At 47.7% G+C, this 18872-nt stretch overlaps 1 protein-coding gene and 1 pseudogene across 2 annotated transcripts in view; both read left to right on the top strand.

Annotated features, from left to right (window-relative positions):
* LOC146866944 (importin-9-like) overlaps positions 1-979 on the top strand; it is a 346501-nt gene extending 345522 nt beyond the window's left edge. The window contains exon 11 of the mRNA XM_085603269.1: positions 844-979. The gene's annotated coding sequence lies outside the window, so the exon portion shown is untranslated. The remainder of the gene's footprint in view (positions 1-843) is intronic.
* The window catches only part of LOC146866943 (lysine-specific demethylase 5B-like), a 429067-nt pseudogene continuing 410261 nt past the window's right edge, over positions 67-18872 (top strand). Inside the window, exons 1-3 of the transcript XR_014966723.1 lie at positions 67-75; positions 844-995; positions 1216-1330. The product of XR_014966723.1 is annotated as a lysine-specific demethylase 5B-like (transcript). The remainder of the gene's footprint in view (positions 76-843; positions 996-1215; positions 1331-18872) is intronic.

Genomic DNA, 18872 nt, shown 5'->3' with positions numbered 1-18872 from the left:
TTGGGAAGTGGCCAAGGTGGCCCAACCATTGTTGCAAGCCCTTAGGTACCCACCCTTGTAACCTACATGTCCTGGGTACCTAGGTAACATTACTCGGGAGTTGCAGGTAAGTTAGCCATTTCCAATTTGATACAGTCTATTCGAAATACAGTTTAGGGTCCGGGCACTGGCATTGAGTTCAGTCGAAAAACTAGCAGCATCAGTTAACTCAGAGGAGACCCTTAAAAAAGAGGCATTTTTCACATGTGAATCCAAAAAATATTCTTGCTGCAAAACAAAAAGGCATCTTAACAGTAGGGGTAGTTTTTTATTTTTAAGAATTTTATGGATTCACATACCATTTACATGCCTCCCCAGAAGGAGGTGAATTTGCAAAGAAGAGGCATAAAAAAAAGAACACAACAAAAGGGAAACCAAAAACTCAAAGTAGTCGCTAGAAAAAAATCTGAGGATGGCAACCTTTGAAGGGTTTCCGGGGCATACGTCTGATGTCATAGAAGGATGGAAATGACACCAAAGGGTGGACGATGCCTATGCAAAAAAAAAAAAACAGAGAGAAATAAGACTAAAATACAATTTCAGACCTGACCACTAGTTGAAATAATGCACAGCATGTGAATCTAGAGAATTCTTTAAACTTCAAAAGTACTCCGACATGGGAAGTATCCTTTTCATTTATTTATTTATATATTTGGCCAAAGGGTCCTTCCTTGTAAACACTGACTGACATGGAACTGCAAATCTTCCTCTGAGAGTAAGAAGTAAAGTGATTATTAGCTGCCTTAACTCAGTGTACTAAACACACATTTAGAAATGACATAATTGTTTTTTTTCTCCAACTAGATCTTTCTGCTTTTCAATGACTTAATAGAAGAATCGGAAATAAAGCATTTTCCTGACAACGACCTTGTACGCCGCCTGCGTTTAGTTACCCAGGATGCAGACAAATGTGCATCAGTGGCGCAACTGCTTCTAAAAGGCAAAAGGCAGACCAGGTAACATTCTTTTTCAGTTTGTTTCCCAGCCTAATGGTGAAATTGTTGAATTGTCTGACTGTTACGCAGCAGCTAATTTCATAGTTTAAAAAAAAATGTGATTGTTTTTGCTTCTTCCCTTGATGGTTTAATAATCGTTTGACCAGTGCAGACTTTTACAAGCTCCCAGTTTGTGATTGGCCTGCCGATGTTCTTGCTAAGTTTTCCTTGTTCTTTTTAGGTATCGGTCAGGTGGTGGTAAATCTCAAAGCCTTTTAACTCTGAATGAGCTGCGGAGTTTCGTGAAACAGCTTTATGCCCTCCCATGTGTCATCAGTCAGACACCATTGCTTAAGGTACTGTCATTTTAATTTGGAAATTGGGGTTGACTATTGACTCATTGTTTTTACTTTTAAGAGGTTCTTTTCCTCAATGCTCTTAACTTTCAAGACCACAAGACCTCACAATCTATCATGCAAATTAAAGTCCTCCAGTAGTGGTTATAAAATACAAAACCTGGTTACCATGACAACAAATTAATTTAAAACACCGTTAACATAAGCCTTGCCTGTTGTCCTTAGCTTTTTTATGTGCACATAGGTGTTACCACAATCGCCCCATATTGTTGTTGCAGTTTTATAGAGTAAACCCCAAATCACTTCAAGCTTAACTGTTCCGAATACCACACGTGCGGTTGACACCAATGGAAGGTAAAAGCCACCTTGTTTGCTAAAAGACTTGTGCAGCATGGAACATTTTGTAAATCCGTATAATGAGACCTTATTGTGCCATGTATAGTTCGGAAAAACATCTACACAAATCATTTTCTGTCCACCCTATGAGGAGTCTGCACAACTCACTGTGATGCCAATGCTAAGCCCTCAATGCTCCCAGTGTGATTCATTTGAAAATTATATGTTCGAGGCATATGAGCTGCAGATTACACACTTGTGCATAGATCGCCATCTGGTGTTGGGCCCGGATGTTTGCAGTTTGTTTTTCCTCTTGGAAAGTCTTTGGAAGTCACGAGGTCGGTGACTCCTCCTTTGGATCGTATTGCGCATGGGCTTCGGCTCCATCCTCAGATAGTTTTTTTCCGCCATCTGGCTCGGATGTGATCTTCGCGCTCCGGCTCAGAACAGCTTCCAGTTCGACGGTCGACGCGCAATCCTCACCTTAAACCGCGGTATTGTTTCGATCGCAATCTCCCCCACTCGACGCGCCTTCTCATCGGCACGGACCTTCAGTTCCAGTCGTCGACGGTGGCCTTCGGGCCTCTCCAAACTTCGGTCCTGGCTAATGGAAAGGACTCCATTTACAAAGTGCCCTCGATGTGGGTCCAAATTCCCCCACACCGATCTCCACGAGGTGTGCAATCTCTGCCTCTGCCCTGAACACGAGGCTCGAGACTGTCCGGCGTGTAAGTCCTTCCGGTCCAAAAAGACTATTCGGGACCGAAGAGCCAGAAGAACTATGGCGCACTCCTCGACGACGATCCCGGACGACATCTTCGGAGAAGGCATCGACGCTCCAGAGCAGTACACCGAAGAGGGCCTCGTCAGCGCTTCCGAGGCCGACGACTCAGATGTGGAGGACATCACCCCGGCGCAGAGGGTCGTGAGTACTGACCAAGCGTCCGGAGGTTCCAAAACCAGGTTCCAAACAACGAACCGGCACGGAAAAGCCTAAAAAGCCAGCGGCACCGATTCCTTCGGCGCCGACGGACAGACCAGCCTCACCGGACTTATTTACACCGGATCCCTTGCAAAAAACACTCACCGAGGATCCAAAAACTGGACATTTGACTCTTTCTTCCAAGAAGAGACATTTGGAGAAGCCTGCTCCACCTCCGCCTCCAAAGAGGAAGGACTCTGCTACCTCCCCATTCAGAATACCTTCCCCACCTCCTCCACCTTCTCCACCTCCACCCCCTCCGCCTTCTCCACCCCAACCTCATCGTTCTCCCACCCCTTCTCCACAAGATGATGATCACGGGGACCCATATGATGATAGGGGATGTCCCACAGGACCTACCCACAGGGGACCCCACTCCTTCAGGATCCCCAGACCCATGGGACGACTACAATATGCCTGATATCCCCAACGTCCCACAAGATGACCTTTACCCCTCCAGGCCATCTCCACCAGAATACTCATTGGGGTTCCACCACCTACTGCAAAGGGCAGCACACTATCACGGGGTAGATTTAAATACCGACCCCGTGGAGGAAGACTTCCTCCTTGACACGTTCAACACCACACATAGGTCTACCTCCATATTACCTATGCTTAAAGGAGTGGTAGAGGTTTTTAAGGACCCAGTTAGAGCCAGGGTCATTAACCCGCGCATTGAGAAAAAAATACAAAGCTGCCCCCACAGATCCCTCCTACATCAGAGAGCCAGCGCCACTAGACTCTCTAGTGGTATCCACTGTACGTAAAAGGGCATATTCCCAGGTATCAGGTGAAGCACCACCACCTGACAAAGAGTCGAAGCTACTGTGCCTTAGATGCAGCAGACACAGCTTCCAGGGCCATCAATACAAGCGTCCTCCTGCGTCGCCATGCTTGGCTGAGAATATCAGGGTTTAAACCGGAGGTACAAGCCTCCATCCTTAACCATCCCATTGACCAGGAACATCTATTTGGCCCAAAGGTAGATGAGGCCCTAGAAAAAATGAAGAAGGATACAGATACGGCGAAGTCCATGGGAGCCCTACAGTCACACCCTCCTAGACGCTCCTTTTCGCCGCTCTTTCTTTCGCAGTACATCTAGAGGCTACTCTTCAGATACCGCGTCCACTTCGTACAAATCCCCCACTCAGTCCACCTTCGCGAGGGGTTATCAAAGAGGCGGCTATAGAGGTAACAATAATAAAGGCAGAGGCAAAACAAACAACGCCCGCTCTGCCACAACGCCTACCCAATGACTTCCCCCCCCCATTCCCCCCAGACCACTCCACTCCGGTCGGGGGCAGACTCCAACATTTCCTTCCCGTCTGGGTTACCATCACCTCAGACAAATGGGTGACACAAATAATTCAATCAGGCTAATGCCTAGAACTCATATCTACCCCCCCAAACATTCCACCCAGACAGCACCCAATGTCACAAGAACATTTAATACTCCTAAAGCAGGAGGTAGTCTCCCTCCTAAAAAAACAAGCATTAGAACCCGTTCCTACCAACCAACAAAACATGGGAGTCTACTCCCTATATTTTCTCATACCAAAAAGGGACGAGACTCTATGGCCCATCCTAGATCTCTGGCCCCTAAACACATACATACACTCCGACCATTTCCATATGGCAACGCTTCAGCAGGTACTTCCGCTCCTCTCCCAAAACGACTTCTTGACCACCCTAGATCTAAAAGACATGTATTTTCACATTCCAGTGCACAAAGCTCACCGCAAGTACCTCAGATTTGTAGTGGACGGACAACACTTCCAATTGACGGTGCTCCCGTTCTGGGTCACAACAGCGCCAAGGGTATTGACCAAGTGCCTAGCAGTGGTAGCAGCACATTTACGAAGACAACACATCCACGTCTTCCCATACTTGGACGACTGGCTGATAAATGCCGGGTCGTACAATCAGTGTGTTCAACACACATCTATCACCATTCAATTACTCCACCAGCTGGGCTTCACAGTAAACCACCAGAAGTCCCATCTCCAACCATCCCACATAAAACAATACCTCGGTGCCACCATAGACACCTCAAGAGCACTAGCTTACCCCAATCTGGCCAGGATTGCAAGCAGTCAAGCTCTACGTGCAAAATTCGCACTACAACACTCCCTTCCAGCTCGAGTGTTTATGCAACTAATAGGGATGATGGCCTCTTGCATTTTCATAGTGCCTCACGCAAGACTCCAGATGCGTTCTCTCCAAGAGTGCTTAGCACGCCAATGGAACCAGGCCCAGGGTCAATTAACAGATCTGGTGTTGGTAGACGGTCGCACCCATCGCTCTCTGCAGTGGTGGAACACCGCAAACATTTCCAAAGGTCGACCGTTCCTGGACCCGCTTTCCTCAAATAGTACTGACAACGGACACATCGCTCTCCGGCTGGGGAGCTCATCTACTACATCTCACCACACAGGGCAAGTGGACACCTCAACAAAAGTTACTCCATATCAACCATCTGGAGTTACTAGCAATCTTCTTAGCCCTAAAATCTTTTCAAACTCAAATTTCAGGCAAGGCAGTCCTGATCCGGACAGACAACATGACAGCCATGTATTATATCCAAAAACAAGGCGGCACACACTCTCCACAGCTCTCTCACCTAGCACAGAGCATATGGAGATGTGCGATACCCCAGAAAATCTTTCTCCTAGCTCAGCATGTCCCAGGAGTCCAAATCACAGTGGCAGATCTGCTCAGCAGACAGACACAACAGATCCACGAGTGGGAGCTTCACCCGCAAGTTCTTCACCCATACTTTCAAATGTGCGGGCATCCACAGATAGACCTCTTCGCCACCCACGAAAACGCCAAATGCCCAACCTTCGCCGCCAGATACCCACACCCATTGTCCAAAGGGAATGCGATATGGATGAACTGGTCAGGCAAATTTGCGTACGCTTTTCCGCCTCTGCCACTCATTCCACTAGTGGTGCGCAAACTACAATAACACTCCCTCACACTAATCCTAGTAGCTCCAACGTGGGCCAAGCAACTGTGGTATACCACACTGCTGGAACTATCTGTAGTGCCGCACCAAAAACTACACCTCTCTCCACACCTCTTAACCCAGAACCATGGAGAGATCAGGCACACGGACCCAGCGCAGCTCAACCTTGCGATCTGGCTCCTGAAATCTTAGAATTCGGGTACCTAAATCTTCCCCCTGACTGTATGAACGTCATCAGAGAAGCTAGAAGACCTACCACTAGAGCGTGCTACGCCGCCAAGTAGAAACGTTTTGTTGTTTATTGCCACAACAACACCATCATTCCACTGGACGTGTCCATTCAACACATAATAGGCTACTTACTCCACCTACAAAGAAAGGTGCAATCTAGCCTATACGTCCATTCGACTACACCTCGCAGCTATTGCAGCTTACTTACAAAACAGGCAACATCTTTCACTCTTTAGAGTACCTGCCATTAAAGCCTTCATGGAAGGCCTTAAAAGAATAATTCCCCCCCAGAGTGCCACCCTCACCTGTGTGGAACTTAAATATCGTTCTCACAAGGCTAATGGGGCCTCCCTTCGAACCTCTCCATAAATGCGAATTACAGTTCCTAACATGGAAAACCGCCTTTCTTGTAGCCATCACTTCCCTTAGACGGGTCAGTGAGATACAAGCACTTACCATTCAAGAACCTTTTCTCCAAATGCACCATAACAAAGTTGTTCTCCGTACCAACCCAATATTCCTCCCTAAAGTCATTTCTCCCTTTCACTTAAACCAAACAGTAGAACTACCAGTATTTTTCTCGCAACCACAGACCGTTGCAGAAAGGGCTCTTCACACACTGGATGTGAAACGAGCCTTACTCTACTACATTCAGAGAACACAACCTTTTCGTAAGACCAAACAACTGTTTGTTTCTTTCTCTCCACCACACAAAGGTAACCCCATCTCAAAATCGGGGATAGCTAGGTGGATTGTAAAATGCATTCAAATCTGCTACCATAAAGCAAAGCGAACGCTATCCATTCCCCCGAAAGCCCATTCTACACGAAAAATAGGGGCTTCCATGGCATTCTTAGGGAACATCCCATTAGATGATATCTGCAAAGCAGCTACATGGTCAACACCGCACACTTTCACCAAACACTATTGTGTAGATGTGCAAACTAAGCAACAAGCTAGTGTGGGCTAGGCTGAACTCAAAACATTATTTCAAACCACTGCAACAGATACGGGTGGTTGCCGCTAACGGTGGGTACTGCTATATAATGTATGCACAAGTGTGTAATCTGCAGCTCATATGCCTCGAACGGAATATGCTACTTACCAGTATGCATCTGTTCTTGGCATGTAGAGCTGCAGATCTACACACGCCCACCCGCCTCCCTGGCTACCTGTATCTGTCCCAGTTTATCTTATTTAGATAGCACACACATGGGCATCTTCACTGTTACTACTACGCTCCATCTTTCCCTGCTGGCGAAAAACAATCTGAGGATGGAGCCGAAGCCCATGCGCAATACGATCCAAAAGAGGAGTCATCGACCTCGTGACTTCCAAAGTCTTTCCAAGAGGAAAAACAAACTGCAAACATCCGGGCCCAACACCAGATGGCGATATATGCACAAGTGTGTAGATCGGCAGCTCTACATGCCAAGAACAGATGCATACTGGTAAGTAGCATATTCCTTTCTGCATTCTGGTTGAAAGGAAACTAACACAGAATCTAGTGAGCACCAAACCTATGGCAGAAACTTCAGCAGCTTAGCACAGGCCTTATCCATTTGCAAGTTCTAGTCTCATTTAATGACTCTGAATGGACAGGTTGTTTTCTTTCTGACTGATTGTCCTTTCTATTAATGAACTGAACACCTTTTAGTTTAAGCCTCCAGTATCAGTCAATAACCAATGCATACTTACACAGAGTATATCATTTGTGTCTCCTGCATGGTTGCAAGGATACTGTATTCAAGAACTATACTGTTTTTCTGCTGATAACGTGGAAAACCAGTATAAATCATTGCAATTCGGAGAGGCACACATTTGAGCATGGAGTTTCAGTGTTCGAGGCATGTGGGCTGCTGAATTCATATCTGTGCATAGATCACCGCCTAGTGTTGGGTTCGGATGATTGCACATTGTTGTCCTGGAAGAGTCTTCGAAGTATCACGAGATAGGTGGCTCCTCCCCTGGACTACAGTGTGCATGGGCATCCTCTCCATCCTCAGATTGTTTTTTTCCGCCATTGGGTTCGGATGTGCTTATCTTAGCTCAAGTTAGGAAAACTTTATTTAAGGCCAAAAGCCTTTAGATATCGTCGGTATTGTTTGCGTTCGGTATCGATAGATTATTATACTTGTTCACGGACTCATTCACCCTTCTCGGACTGAGTTTTGGTCCGACCATCGATCAACGTTCGAAGATGGAATCGAGGACTCCCTTCAAGAGATGTCCTCTATATCACGCAAAATATCCACACGTCGATGTCCATCCGGTGTGTAACAAATGTTTATCACCGGATCATGATGAGTCCAGGTGTATTGCCTGCGCCCGGTTCCGGTCGAAGAAGACCCTTCGGAATAGACGGGCGGCTAGATTGGAGGCCAAACAATCGGCGCCTAACCCGGTTAACCTATTCAGCACCGAGGATGAAGAAGTCGAGAGCGTCGAAGAGATAGAATCGAGCCATGCTTCGGAGCATGACTCCCAATATGACGACGATGATGAGGAGATCTTCGAGGACGAAGACGTCGTCGACGAGGTAGGAGACGACGATGAGGCCCTTGGGGCCGTGGAGGATAGCTCAGGCGAGGAGCTAGGCCAATCCGTCGATGCGGAGGCCGAGGGAGATAGTCTTGATAAGGCTCAGGTCGAGGGATCGCCTGCGGGCCTTACCCAAGATCGGTCAGATCGTTCTACAGCCCCGCCTGAAGGCCCGGCTTCGAACATTTCAAAAGAGCCGGAAATATCGAAAAGGACTGGAGTCGATTCCGTGAAATCGAAACCAAAACCAGCACCGGTCAAATCGAAACCGAAAGTGCAACTGGTTCAGGTCGGATCGAAGGCATCGAAACCTTCCAATCCGTCGACACAGAAGAAGGACGTCGGAACCGACCAAAGAAAGAAGGACTTCGGTACCGAGAAACCAAAAAAGGACTTCGGCACCGAGAAACAGAAGAAGTCCCTCGGTCCCGAGAAGACGCAGCGGCCTATGGCACCGAAGGTTGGAGCACCAACAACCAAGGTCAAGGTGGTCGATCCGACTACATCAACACCGAAGAGTGCTGAGACTGCCAAAATATCGGATCAACAAGGCGTCGATCCCAAACTTCGGATCGAAGACCCGAAGACTGGAAAGAAACCGGAGACCGCGTCGAGGCCTGTCTCCAAAGAGCCTGTCGGTTCAAAAGCACCGTCAGCATTCACGTTGCACCAGGTGTCGGAGTCCCTGAAGCGCATCAGGGAACGGGCCACTCTCGAACCGAAAACGGGTCCCGAACCGCACAAGGTCGCCAAGGCTCACTCGGCGCCGGCACCGATCAAGTTTGGATTGCCACCGCCGGGGACACCGAAGATGTTCGAACTTAGGAGGAGTATCGAACAACCACGTACAGTGCCCACGGAAAGAACCAATGTCGACGACTCACAAGACCAGTTTATCGACGCCAACACTGGTAGGCTGTTCCGCAAGCGGAGAATTGTTCCAGAAAAGGCTTTGGACTCATACAAAATTCCACTAAAAAGGAAAATGGCGTCAGGTTCGACACCAGTGCTTGTAGAACCTTACCACACATATGATCAGGTACCACCATCCTTTTCTCCCTCACACTCGGAGGCGGATGCTGGAGAGGGCTATACTGAGGATGATACCACTTATCCTGTGGATAATGACCCTGATGAACAACAGCAAGACCAGGATCAAGCATGGGGAGACCCTAATGACCCAGGAGACCCGCAAAATGCTCCTGACACTCATCTTTATAGTATAAAACCATCTCCCACTGAAGATACTGCTGCTTTTAACACCCTCATTGAAAGAGCGGCTGCCAATCACGGAGTGGAACTTCATTCTGACTCTGTGGAGGAGGATTTCTTGGTGGACACGTTTTCCACATCAGAAAGAACGGTCAAGACTCTACCAATGTTAAAAGGGGTTATTAAACATGCTAAGGACATCTTTAAGGAGACAACCAGAGCACGGGTATTGAACCAGAGAATAGAGAAAAAATACAAACCAGCCCCAGGAGACCCCATGTACATTAAGGGTCAATTGCCTTTGGTATCCATGGTAGTCTCTAATGCTCGCAAGAGAGCTAACTCACAGACTACCGGTGATGCTCCTCCTCCGGACAAGGAGTCCAAAGTGCTAGAAACATCAGGAAAAAGGATAGCAACACAAGCAGCAAACATCTGGCGCATTGCCAACACTCGGGCACTCCTGGCCCGATACGACAGGTCACACTACGACACCCTAGAAACACTGCTAGAACACCTACCAGATGACTACAAAGATGAAGCGGAGCTCCTCATCAGAGAGGGACAACTCATTACAAATGCGTCCATCAAATGCGCACTAGATGCAGCTGACACTGCAGCAAGGGCAATCAACACTAGTGTGATGTTGAGGAGGCACGCATGTCTGAGAATATCAGGTTTCAAACCAGAGATTCAAAATAATATCTTGAATCAACCAGTCAACCCAGACTTTTTATTTGACCCCGAGGTTGACGCTACACTGGAAAAGATTAAAAAGGACACTGAAACTGCGAAATCTATGGGGGCTCTACAGTCGCAGCCGTTTCGGAGTGGCTCCTTTCGTCACCCTGGGAATAGAGGAGCAGCTAGAGGTCAGGGGCCCCAGCAGCAGTACAGTAAAGGAGGTACCCAGAGTACCTATAATAAGAACAATAGGGGTGGATATCGTGGCTCCAGCACCAAAGGCAGAGGACGTGGACACAACACCAGGTCCTCCGCCAATAACAAACAGTGACGTCTTATCACTGCCCCCCGACCACATAACACCGGTCGGGGGGAAACTCCAACAGTTCCTGCCAGTCTGGAGATCCATCACCACAGACAGGTGGGTCAGAGAAATTGTCCAGTACGGTTATTGTCTGGAATTAACATCCAATCCACCCAACATACCACCAAGACGCCGTCCTATGTCCGCAGAGCACTTAACATTATTGCAGCAGGAAGTACTAAGTATGCTGCAGAAAGGAGCCATAGAGCTCGTGCCTGTAGAACAACAAGGGTCAGGGGTGTACTCTCTGTACTTCTTGATCCCAAAAAAGGACGGGTCTCACAGACCTATACTGGACCTCAGACCTCTCAACCAATACATTCTGTCAGAGCATTTTCATATGCTCACCCTCCAGCAGGTTCTGCCGTTACTCAGTCAGGGAGACTTCCTAGCAACACTGGATTTGAAGTGTGCGTATTTCCACATACCCATACACCCAGCACACAGAAAATATCTAAGGTTCACTCTTCAGGATCAGCATTATCAGTTCAAAGTCCTCCCTTTCGGAGTAACAACGGCGCCCAGAGTCTTTACCAAGTGCCTAGCGACAGTGGCTGCACACTTAAGGAGACAGCACATTCACGTCTTCCCTTACCTGGACGACTGGCTTCTTCAGGCAAAGTCAGCCCAGCAGTGTGCCAGCCACATATCCCACACCATTCACCTTCTTCACAGTCTGGGATTCTCACTAAATTATCCAAAGTCACATCTTCAACCCGCCCACGTACGGCAGTACCTGGGCGCGACCATAGACACTCTGGCAGCCACAGCTCAGCCAAATTTAATGAGGATCAACAGCATGCAACTGCTGATAAAAAAGTTCAGACCTCAACACTCCCTTCCAGCGCGAGTGTTCATGCAGTTGATAGGCATGATGGCCTCCTGCATCTTCATAGTCCCGCACGCGAGACTACATATGCGCCCGCTTCAGGAGTGCTTGGCACGTCAATGGAATCAGACTCAAGGACAGTTGAAAGACCTAGTGTTGGTGAGCGGTCGGGCATACAACTCTCTGCATTGTTGGAATCCACAAAACCTTTGCAAGGGCCGACCGTTCCAAGAGCCTGTTCCACAAATAATCCTGACGGCGGACGCGTCTCACCAGGGATGGGGAGCTCATGTACTCAATTACACAGTGCAGGGACTATGGACGACACAGCAACAGAATAGGCACATCAACCTTCTGGAACTGATGGCAATCTTCCTGGCAATGAAGGCATTCAAAGTACACTTGTGCAACAAAGTCGTGTTGATCCGGACGGACAACATGACTGCCATGTACTACATACAGAAGCAGGGAGGAACACACTCTCCACAGTTGTCTCATCTGGCTTAGAGCATGTGGAAGTGGGCCATTTAAAGGAACATGTTCCTCATGTCAGACCACCTCCCGGGCAAGGACAACCAAATGGCGGATCTGCTCAGCAGACACAGCCACCAAATGCACGAGTGGGAGCTATATCCATCAGTACTCCAACCGTACTTCCAGCAGTGGGGCATCCAGAGATAGACCTATTCGCCACAAGGGAAAACGCAAAATGCCAAAGCTTTGCCGCCAGGTTCCCGCATCCACAGTCGCAGGGCAATGCGATATGGATGAACTGGTCAGGCAGATTTGCGTACGCTTTTCCCCCAGCGCCATTAATACCGCTAGTGGCACGCAAACTAAGGCAACACTCAATGACACTCATCCTGGTTGCTCCAATGTGGTCACGCCAGCCATGGTACACCACGTTACTAGAACTTTCCGTGGTGCCGCCTCAAAGACTGCGGCTAACACCCACACTTTTAACACAGAACCATGGCAAAATTCAGCACCGAGATCCGCAACAGCTGAACCTGGCGATCTGGCTCCTGAAGTCTTAGAGTTTGGCTACCTGAACCTGCCTCCAGAATGTATGGATATCATCAAGGAGGCCAGGAGACCCACGACCAGAGCTTGCTATGCGGCAAAATGGAAAAGATTTGTTGTTTACTGTAAAAGCAATTACATTAATCCGCTGGATGCATCCGTTCAGAACATCATCTGTTACCTGTTACACTTATACCGATGCAATCTGACATACAGCTCCCTCCGTATACATCTAACCACACTGGCGGCCTATCTTCAGAACAGGCGGCACCTCTCTTTATTCAGAGTGCCTGCCATCAAAGCCTTCTTAGAGGGACTCAAGAGTGATTCCTCCAACACACCCACCGGCACCGGTGTGGAACCTGAATGTGGTCCTCACCAGATTGATGGGTCCACCTTTTGAACCTCTACATTCATGTGAGATTCAATTCTTCACCTGGAAAGTAGCTTTCTTAGTGGCAATCACTTCGTTGAGAAGAGTTGGTGAACTCCAGGCACTAACCATTCAAGAGCCATTCATACAGGTTCACGCAAACAGAGTTGTACTACGTACCAACCCCAAATTCATGCCTAAAGTGATATCGCAGTTCCACATGAATCAGACTATTGGACTGCCTGTTTTCTTTCCAAATCCAGAAAATGTCGCAGAGAGAATGCTCCATACACTAGATGTAAAGAGTGCCCTCATGTACTATATAGACAGGACAAAGGATTTTAGGAAAACAAAACAACTGTTCGTTGCCTTTTCTCCACAACACAAGGGCAACGCCATTTCCAAAGCAGGGATAGCCAGATGGATCGTTAAATGTATTCAAATTTGCTATGAAAAAGCTAAACGCACATTAACGATTCCTCCAAGAGCCCACTCAACACGCAAGTTAGGGGCGTCCATGGCTTTCCTAGGGAACATTCCTTTAGAGGAAATATGTAGAGCAGCCACATGGTCCACTATACATACATTTACTAAACACTACTGTGTAGATGTACATTCAAAACAGCAGGCAGCTGTAGGACAGGCTGTTCTCAAGACCCTTTTTCAGACTGCTGCAGCTGACACGGGCAGCCGCCGCTAATGGAGGGACTGCTATATAATCTATGCACAGATATGAATTCAGCAGCCCACATGCCTCGAACCGAATATGCTACTTACCAGTATGCATCTGTTCTTGGCATGTAGGGCTGCTGACATTCATATCGCCCACCCTCCTCCCCGGCGCCTGTAGCGGCTGCAGCACTCAGAATTACTGTATAGCATGGTCATCACTTACTGTATCTACTCCATCACTGCCACAATGGCGAAAAACAATCTGAGGATGGAGAGGATGCCCATGCACACTGTAGTCCAGGGGAGGAGCCACCTATCTCGTGATACTTCGAAGACTCTTCCAGGACAACAATGTGCAATCATCCGGACCCAACACTAGGCGGCGATGTATGCACGGATATGAATGTCAGCAGCCCTACATGCCAAGAACAGATGCATACTGGTAAGTAGCATATTCGATTGTGTTCAGAGCACCGTCGGTGATGACTCCGAAAGTGGCATGGGGGAACTATAGTGTAGTTCCTATTTCCTGTATAGGCTCTGCGCATTGGAATAATATACACTATAGTTTTTGGATAGGGCTAAGGTCAGTATGCTCCTATCGAGTACATTAAACTTATTACTTGTGTGTGCCAGCTAACTCAGAGGTCACCAGAAACTTCTCGGATGAAGAAGAAGGGATTAGTTTCTGACAACCGCATAAACATGACAACTTTGTTTCCCTTAGAATCGGAACGCATCTCAGAATCGTGGAAACAATAGATAAGTTTCACTCAGTCAATCATGCATGCTTAGTTTCTCCAGAGATGCACAGAAATAGACGGGCATTTCAAGAAAAGGATTTATTGAATAGTCTTGTTTCTCGTGTAAGAGATATGAGCTGTTACAATCATTAGACAGTAAGCAAGATATAATACGCACAGCGTAAGCAGTAAGAAGAAATAATACTGCAATAGCATTGTTTTTTTAGCTATTACATATATTCATATATACATACATAAATAACACAGGCTAAAACGTGAATACTCGTCTGATGCTTCTAAATAGTTCTACCCCAGTGTACCTAACCTAAGTGTAGTACGAGGTAAGAAGTAGGTGCCGCTTTCTTATAGTATGGTATATTCTAAGTTTAGTATGCCAAGAGTCCCTCTAGGTTCTAGTTGGCTCCATACCTTTAGAATGAGAGAGGTGGGTATCTCCTTCCGGGTCTCAAACTCTAAAACCCCGCGAAGGGAGTCAGAACACTGGAAGCTGGATTCTCTGCGAGCAGGGATGACAGCGTCTGGTCAGTGCGCCAGGCCGGGATATGGTCTCTTCCGAACTTGCCGTGGCGACCCATGCAGTCAAGTCGTGCTGAGTCGTGCCGTCGTTTACCATGGTAAGGGAAGGTATATTTATACCTGGAAGGTGTTTAGGAATGCTAGCATTGACGTAAAGTCGGGCAGAGGAGGACGTCCTGGATGAACCCCTAAGGAATAGTAGTTCATGCATAATAGATGAGTTCTTCGAGAAATCAATAATCCTAGCTGGGGAAAGTCCCGTCGGCTTAAGGGTCTGGTTACTAAGAAGTCGTTGGGACGTGGGATGGACGGATGTAGGTGACCATGCCTGTATTTGCATAGCATGGCTAATGCCTAAATAAGGACTGGGATTCCTATGCCTAAATAAGGGCAATACGAATTGTGCCTATATAAGGACATGATTCAGGGAAACCTATATACGGGTATCTAAATCAAAACACAACGCCCACTCCATTGACGAATGATCGATATTACTAAAGGCTAAACGTGCTAAACACATAAAATTGAGTATCACATGTTTCACTAAAAACATTTGTAAAAGCGTACTAAAAGAAGTCTTTGTTAAAATGTTTGCTATACATGAAATGCAAAGGCGCTGTACATATTGAAGCAATGTTTCATATATTTACAGTGAATGCTCAAGTGAATGACAACAAAAAATATATACACATACGGAATGAAATGGCCCAGTTACACAGAAAGGAAAAAGTTCAGAGCCATTTCATGCCATGATTACATAAATGTGAAAAAAGGTGACAACTCGTCCCTGGAAGTGTCTCAAAGAAGTGGGTTCTCTAAGAATAGTTCTACTGCAAGCAGAGCTTTTAGCCATAAAAAAAATCAATATCCACAAAATTGCGATTTTCTTTTTTTTTAAATTTATTTATTTATTTATTCTTAGTCATTTTTGTTTGGATAAATGAAGGCCGAATTCATAGATTACAAGGTACACTGTGAGCCAAATCAAACGTTATTTGAAGATGCTGGGGAAAACATGAACTCCTGTAGACAAAAATTCGTCTACCGTTGTCGGTGACAGGACGATTATTTAGTTTAGAAGACTAACTGCACATAGATGTGATGCATCATCAGTAGCAGTGTTCGATGCCGATGTTACCTGTGTGCCTGTTGATCCATCTCGTACCTCAGCAGTAGCATGTTCATTCTGTGAGATCTTAGTGAATGCCGTTGTGAGAAAGTGCCATCTTTCTTGCATGGTATGCCCCCACTTTTTGCTGAATTGCTGAATGTACTTTGACTGAGTGTACCCTGGACTCCTGCCAATCAGGTGCCCAGGGCCTATGTTCCTTCCCTAAAAACAAACCAGACCCAAATTGGCAAACCCTGGCCACATGTCAGCCCCTGGTAAATGGTACCCTAGGTACCCAGGGCCTTGTGACCAGGGAAGGCCTCTAAGAGCTGCAGCACTCCTTGTGCCACCCTTAGAGGCCCTGTACCCTTACACACACACACTGCCTTTGCAGGCTGAATGTTTGGGTGCAAGACAAAAACAAAGTCGACTTGGCACACATCCCTGTGTGCCATGCCCATCACCTACACTGCCATGACATACATCAGTCACCCCTCTAGCTGGGTGCCTTATGCCAATGGTGTGGGCACAGGAGCAGGAGCCCTGTGCCCCTACAGTGCCCAGGTCCATTCCTGGGCACTGTAAGTGCAGTGCTGCCATTTAAGAGTACATGGTGCTGAGAGCTCGTCAAACACGAGCTCCACAGCACCATAATGGCAACACTAAAGACTGAGAAGTTTGGTATCAAACTTCTCAGCACATTAAACCCACACTGATGCCAGTGTGGGATTTAAGGTACACAGGACCCCAGAGGGCATCTTAGAGGTGCCCCCTTTAACCTAACCTCCAATCCACATCTGCTCTGAGGCTGCCTAGGCTGCCACCCAGCAGACATGTTGCTGGACCCCTGGGTAGGAGAGCCCCTGCTCTCCTGGGCCTGCAACAATGCACATCCTGGGCGAGGTGCTAAATCGCCTCCCCCAGGATGGGCAGGGGGAAGCTTCAAAGGCATGCCGCCTCTGTGAGCTTCCCCAGGCCCCTGCAACCCCCCACTCTGGCGGGAAGCTTTGGCCGGAAACCCCAAATAAGGACAGGGGATGTGCCAGCCTGCCAACCCCACCCCTCAGGTGGGGGAGGCGAGGTGAAGCACATCTCCGGGCTCTCGCCATCTTGAAGATGGGGAGCCCTACCCTATCAGGACTAGGCCACCGCCCCCCTCCCACAGGAGAGCGTCAGGATAGGGGGTGTACCCACCCTAGGACAGGGTCCCATTGGTCCCTGCCCTTCACCTACTTATAACGCCCCGAAATCTAGTATTTAGGGGCACCCTGAACCTTCCTTCCCCAGATTCCAGATTCAAAACTACGAAGAGCAAGAAGAAAGAAGACCTGCCCTGCAGCTGCTGAAAAGAGGAAGACAACAACTGCTTTGGCCCCAGCCCTACCGGCCTGTCGACCCTCGAACCTGCTCCTGCTACAACCCGGCATCTCTTGTTGCTAGCAACCTCACCAACCCCGGAGGACCTGGCTACCTTTTGGCTCTAATCCTCGGGACTCCCATGAGTAGAGGCTCTACTCGAAACCTATCTCCAACCCCTGGCAGCAGCCCGGAACCGCGAACCCAGCACACTCTGCACCAGCCGAGCCTGGCCAGTGCTGGAGTGAACAAAGACCCTGAGGACGACCCCACGGCGACTGTGACCCCGAGTCCGGCACCCAAGGACCTCCCTCGACACTCCTGAAGAAGCCTGCAGCCTCAGAACAAGGTGCCCCCACAACCACGATCAACGGGAGGTAAGATTTCCCGACACCAAAAGGCACCCCTGCACGTGGCGCCCCACGGCCCCCTGTGCCCAATCCCGGGGTACCTACCTATCCTCCAACTACCCAACTTACCTCTCGAAGTGGTGGTGGCGGCACCTGAAGAGTCCTCGTTCCCGAGCTTGCAGTCTTTTTCTAAACCAGAGATTTCCCATTGAAATCCATTGAGCGCCCGAAGGCTCAAAAGCCCTCTGCACCCAGCCGCCCGAGTGGCCCTGGCAGTGAAAACTCTACACCTACCTACTTCCCCACTTGCCCTGAGTAAGTGACCAGGAGCCCAGCTCCCACAGCCGCGTGGCTTACCAGTCAGCAGCCACCAAACAAGGACCCCTATCCCTCATAGGATAACTCTCTGTGCACCCGGCCGCCCTAGAGCCGCGGAGGGTGAACCAACTGTACCTACCTGACCCTGGGAGACCCCTGAGTCTGTGCCCAGAACCTCAACTCTGCCAGTCGAGTACTTGCCCTTAAACCGCAAACTCTATTTTCCTCATAGGGTAATATTGACTGGCTTTTTCCTGAAATTTTTTTTAAGTGTGGACTTTTCAAATATTCACCAAAAATCAGCCGAGTGACAAACACGAATTTACTCACCTGCTCTTAGGTGAGCTCCCAGTGCTGGATCTTGGTGCCCAGCACTGACTCTGAAAAATATCTACAACTGTACTTACCCTTAACTCAATTTTCTTCCGTAGGAAACCATTGACTGTTTTTCTGTGAAATATCTTCTAAGTGTCGATTTCTGCAATCTTTAAATATTCTTCAAAAATCGTATTATATCTGAAAACGTAATTACTTACCTGTTTTGGATAAAGGTCCCAGTACTGAGTCTAGGCACCCAGTGCTGGATTACAAAAGTAACGAGAACATACTGTACCTGTAACCTGCATTTTCTTCCATAGGGAATCATTGACTGTTTTCTCTGAAATATTTTCTAAGTGTCAACTTTTAAAATAGCTAAATATTAGTTAAAAATCATTACAGTAATTAAGTCGACTTTCATCACTTGATTCTGAAAACTGACCCAGGACTGAATCTAGGATCCAGTCCGGGAATTCCAAAAGTAATCTAAAAAGTAATCTGTTGCAAATAACTTGAATTTACCATTGAGCTCAATGTATTGTTGTGTTTAAAAATAGAGTTGCCTACTGCAACCACTTGTAACTGTTTACTAAA

The sequence above is a fragment of the Triturus cristatus genome, chromosome 1_2 (genome assembly GCF_964204655.1).
Source record: "Triturus cristatus chromosome 1_2, aTriCri1.1, whole genome shotgun sequence".
NCBI classification, from domain to species: Eukaryota; Metazoa; Chordata; class Amphibia; order Caudata; family Salamandridae; genus Triturus; species Triturus cristatus.
Note: the sequence above shows the minus strand (reverse complement) of the source record. Positions and strands in the feature narration are given on the sequence as shown.